Raw genomic sequence first — 6,000 nt, 5'->3', positions numbered from 1 at the left:
AGGAGTACTGATTTCTCTTTCTTGACGGAGCATCCAAAACAAAGTCAAGTGGTGCAGGCTTTGTCTTGAAAAGCCCTGAAGGGTTCATCATCGAGTACGCTTTGAAGTTGGACTTCCAAACAACAAACAACGAAGCGGAATATGAAGTTTTGATAGCCGACTTAAGCTTAGCTAGAGCGGTGAGGGGCAGTAATCTTAAAATATGTGGAGACTCAAGACTTGTGATTGCATAAATCAATGAAGAGTTTGAGGCCAAAGATGATACAATGGCCAAGTACCCGAGAATCGTGAAGGGAGTACCGACTCGATTTGATGCAGAACATATTCCGAGAGAGGAGAACAATATGGCAGATACCCTATATAAGTTTTCCTCATCGGAGGTCGAGAACTATCCTGAGAAGTAACTACCTCCAAGTCCCGGTGACCTATACCATATACGTCATAAACTTAATAGCACCATTTGGAATAGAAAGTTATTGGATCGATCATATCAAGGCTCATCTTGAGACCGAATGGCTTCTCGACGATTCCAGGGAGGCATGCAAGTTGTCGGTGAGAGCGCCGAGATACTCTTTGATCGAAGGCCTTCTATATAAAAGGTCATTCATCATTCCCTACTTGAAGTGTTTGAAACCTATGGAGGCAAATGAGGCACTTAACGATTGAGGGATTTTTGGACAAGGACTTGGGGGGCAGACCCTTGCTAATAAGATAATTTGATTGGGATTGTACTGTCCAACAATGATGGCCGATACAAAAGCCTATGTGAAGAAGTGTGAGATGTCAGAGGCGCGGTCCTATAGTTATACAGCCACTAGAGAGGCTTACGTCTATCAAGCGTGAGATAACCACCAAGCAAATCTCCAAATTCTTCTGGGGAAACATGATATATCTATTTAGAATCCCAAACATCTATATCATGGATAATGGGTGACAGTTTGACAATAAAGAGTTCAAGGTATATTATAATGACAATAGCATAGATATTCGCTTCACCTCGATTGACCATGCACATGTAAGTGAGCAAGCAAAAGTTGCTAATCGAATTATCCCTGATGGACTTAAGAAAAAGGTCGAACCTTCGAGGAACACGTTGGTGGATGAACTGCTGCCTATCTTAAGGGCTTACTGAACTACCTTAAAGGTCACAACCAAAACAACTTCGTTCATGCTAGCTTATGGAGCTGAGGTAGTGGTGCTGCTGGAAATTATACATGCATAACTAAGAGTTGGAGCTTACGAGCCAGAGACTAATAAAGAAGGCATGAGGCTAGCCCTCGACCTAATTGATGAGGTCATGGATGAAGCTGATGCTCGTAATGTGTCCGGTAATGAAATAAAACGCAAGGAAATGAAAATAAAAGTTGTTAAAGGCCCGAAGAGCCCAAGTTTTGTCCAATTAGAGGCTCATATGTGTCACAATTATTCAATTACAGTTAATTGAACTCGAGTAATGATCATGTACCAGAATATCTAGTACGAAAGAGTTCAAATGACATAAGTAAATGCTTGAGACGTGCAAATAAAAGGCTTGTAGATCCAAAGATGTCTAGACTTTTTTGGGTTTGCAAAATACACAGCTCCGAAACATAAATGTATCTTATAAATACAAATAAGAGCTACGAGGGGCATATATAAAGGACTCCTTAAAGGTCACATACACAAGATATTATGAGCTTATCTTTCCTCGACCGTATATAGTAATCTTGATGTAGGCTAAGCCTCATATAATCAATGCTAGAGAAGCATAAACAAACTCAAATTATGAGTTGACAACATGGATATGTATTTAAGGGTGAAATTGTGATGCCTGTTAGATATATTTGTGATGTCATGTCTACTAATGATTTGTGTTTAGTTTTCAGATCTTAACTAACCGGACAAATCAGGACTTAACTGGAAATCAGTACTTATACTGAAGTCAGAACTTAAGTTATCAGAACTTAAGTTATCATAAGATATTTATCAAGAGATAATATCAAGACTTAAGAAGACTTTCAGATGAGGAAGATGACTGATTGAAAGAAAAGAAGATTAAGGAAAACACAAGAAGAGATATGCATGGAGAAGAATTCTATGAAGAATAGAATACTTGGAAGAAAAGATAACTAGTTGATATATTTTAGGATGTAGACTTATGTTCGATATCAATTAGAAGATTATCTTGTAACTGTGTGTCTATATAAACACATCATAGGGTTTACACTATAAGTGTTATCTAAATCAAGAATATTATTCATTGTAACCCTAGCAGCTCTCGTGATATTTGTTCATCACTGAGAGAGAACGGTTCCATTGTAATACTATTTCATTAATAAGATTATTTTGTGTTTCATACTTGTGTTCTTAATTCGATTTGATTATACTAGACACTGTATTCAACCCCCTTCTATAGTGTGTGTGACCTAACAAGTGGTATTAGAGCGATCTGTTAACACATATACAGTAAAGATCCAAAATAATCATGTCTGAAAAAGAGAAAACTCCAACCAAGCCCACCAAAACTGAAGAAACTCCAAAGACTCAAATCCATAATCGATATGAGACTATAGGGTTCCAATTCTGAAACCTTCTGAGTATCCCGTATGGAAAGTGAGGATGACTATGTTTCTGGAAGCTACAGATCCAGAATACCTTGACAGAATTAATGAAGGTCCACATAAGCCAACCAAGCTTTCTGTTGTAGTTGCAGATCAGCCAGCACAGACTGTACCAAAGGAGAAAAGTGAGTATATAGCTGAAGATATCTCATCTATTGCCAAGGATGTAAAGGTAAGACATCTGTTGTATAGTGCCATTGATAATGTCATGTCAAACAGGGTAATTAACTGTAAGACTGTAAAGAAGATATGGGATGCCTTGGAGACAAGATGCCAAAGAACTGATTCAATTAAGAAGAACAGGAGGAATGTACTCACTCAAGAGTATGAGCACTTTGACTCAAAACCTGATGAGTCATTAACTGGTTTATATGACAGATTTGTCAAACTCTTGAATGACCCGTCACTGGTGGATAAGGAATATGATCTTGAAGATACTAATCTTAAATTCCTTTTAGCTATTCCTGAAATTTGGGATTTGAAGGCAACTACTATAAGAGACAACTATGCTCTTGATGAAACTACTCTTGATGAAATTTATGATATGCTCAAAACTCATGAACTTGAGATGGATCAAAGAAGCAAGAGGCATGGGAGAAAGTCAAGAACAGTTGCTCTTAAGGTTGAGGAGGAATCCCCCAAAGTGGCTGTCTCAAAGAAAGGCAAAGGAAGGGCTCTCATCACAAAGTTTGATTCAGATTCATCAAGTTCTGATGATGATGAGGATTCAGAAACTGAAAGTCTATCTGAGATGATGAGATTGTGTGCTCTTATGGTGAAGGGCATCACAAAGATAGCCTATAGGAAATTCAGAAGGGGAAAGAAGTTTTCCAGGAAAAGTGGAAGTTCTGATAAGAAGGGATTCAGAAAATCTGAAGGCAAAGCAGGAAAGTCTGACAGAGGAGATTACTCAAATGTTAAATGCTACAATTGTGGTGAGAAAGGCCACATATCTCCTGATTGCAAGAAAGGAAAAAGTGACAAAGGCAAGGCACTTGTCACAAAGAAGAAAAGCTGGATAGACACTTCAGATTCTGAACATGAGGAGAACTATGCCTTGATGGAAAATACTAATAGCAGTTCTGATGCTGCTGAGTTAAAGGTAACTCAAACAACTTATGTTTTTCATACTGATGATATTACTGAGTTGAGATCTTATCTTAAAACCATATTCATTAGCTTTAGAGATCAGACTTTAACATGTGATAGGTTAACTTCTGAAAATCTGGCTTTTAAGAAAATCAATGACTATTTAGAAAAAAAGTTAGGTATGTTCCATCAAACTCAGAAAGAAAGAGATGATGCTTTTTATGTTAGAGATGAAGTGTTAAAATTGAATCAATCTCTAAAAACTGAGTTAGAAAAGGAAAGAGAGATTATCAGGACTTGGACTAACTCTGGCAGAACAACTCAAAATTTATTAAGTAGTGGAAACTGGAAAGAGGGCTTAGGTTATGGAGATGATAAAAGTGAAACAGGAACTGAACAAATTAAGCCAATTATTGTTAAACAGACTACCAAGCCAAAGTTAAATCCTGTTAAGTTTGTAGCTAAATCTGTAAAGTCTGATTCTGAGAAGATGAAAGATACTGAGACATAATTTAAGGCAGAGTTAACTTCTGACAAATTGAAACTGGATAAGACAATTGAAGTTAACATAGGCTTAATGACAAAGAAGCAGCTTTAGTATAAGCTGAAAGGGATTAAGGATGTAAACAAGGTAAAGCCACCTAGGAAAAATAGGAATGGAAAGGAAGGTGTGAATAAAATCAATAATTATATGCCTGTTCCTAATGCTCCTAGAAAGAAATGCTATAATTGTGTAAATTCTAACCATCTGGCTTCTTTTTGCAGGAAAAATAAGAACATAAACTCCTTACCTTTTAAGTAAGGAGTTAAGAGTCAGTCTGTTAGGTTTAAGCCACAAAATCCTTGTTTTCATTGTGGTAGTTTATGGCATTCTATTTATACTTGTAAGGAATATCATAGTTTGTACTATGATTATTATCAAATAAAACCTTCTTTAAAGAAAGTTACCATTGTTCCTTCTAGTGTAAGTTCTGATGCAAAGTCTGATACTGTAAATGCTGATAAGAAAAAAGTTAACATAAACTCTGATGTTAAATCCGCTGCAAATGTTAACAAACTTAATAAGTCCAAAGGATCCAATCAAGTCTGGGTCCTTAAAAATAATCATTATTGGTCTTTGTGATTGTAGGGCAACAGGAAAAACATCCTAGTTCTGGACAGTGGATGTTCAGGACATATGACTGGAAATAAAGCCCTGCTATCAGACTTTGTGGAGAAAGCTAGCCCAGGTGTTTCTTATGGAGATGGAAACATGGGAAAAACTCTAGGATATGGCAATATCAATCTTGGGAATGTCGTCATTGAAAAAGTAGCTCTAGTCTCAGGAATTAAACACAATCTGCTGAGTGTTAGTCAAATCTGTGACAGAGGTTATCATGTGGATTTCTTTGAAGAACACTGTGAAGTTGTAAGCAAATCTACAGGAAAAGTTATTCTAAAGGGATACAGGCATGGTAACATTTATGAAGCTAAGATTTCAACAAGTTCTGATGGTTCTGCAATCTGTCTGTTAAGTAGAGCATCAATTGAAGAAAGCTGGGATTGGCACAAGAAACTCTCTCATTTAAATTTCAACAATATAAATGAACTAGTCAAGAAAGATCTTGTGAGAGGACTGCCAAAATCAGTATTTGCTTCTGATGGCTTTTATGATTCTTGTCAAAAGGCAAAACAAAGAAAATCCTCATTCAAGAGCAAGACTGAATCCTCAATTCTTGAGCCTTATCACCTACTACATGTTGATCTATTTGGTCCAGTGAATGTCATGTTTATTGCAAAGAAGAAATATGCTATGGTCATAGTAGATGAGTTTACCAGATACACATGGGTGTATTTCTTCCACACAAAAAGTCAAACTGCATCTAACTTGATTGATCATGTCAAACAACTGGATAAGTTGGTCAAAGACTCTGTGAAAATCATAAGAAGTGATAATGGCACTGAGTTCAAGAATTTGATAATGGAAGAGTTCGGCAAAGACCATGGAATCAAGCAGGAATTTTCTGCTCCTGGAACTCCACAGTAAAATGGAGTTGTTGAGAGAAAGAATAGAACTCTTATTGAAGCTGCACGAACTATGCTTGATGAAGCAAAGTTACCAACCTACTTTCGGGATGAAGCTGTGCAGACTACTTATTTTACTCAGAATGCAACACTTATCAACAAGCATGGAAAGACACCATAAGAAATGGTGAAGAAAAAGAAGCCAAATTTGAAGTACTTTCATGTATTTGGATGCAAATGTTTTGTTCTTAAGACTCATCCTGAAAAACTATCTAAATTTGATCTAAAAGCTGATGAAGGAATTTTA

This window comes from Apium graveolens, chromosome 10, assembly GCF_009905375.1.
Source record: "Apium graveolens cultivar Ventura chromosome 10, ASM990537v1, whole genome shotgun sequence".
NCBI classification, from domain to species: Eukaryota; Viridiplantae; Streptophyta; class Magnoliopsida; order Apiales; family Apiaceae; genus Apium; species Apium graveolens.
This window is presented reverse-complemented; position numbering follows the sequence as displayed.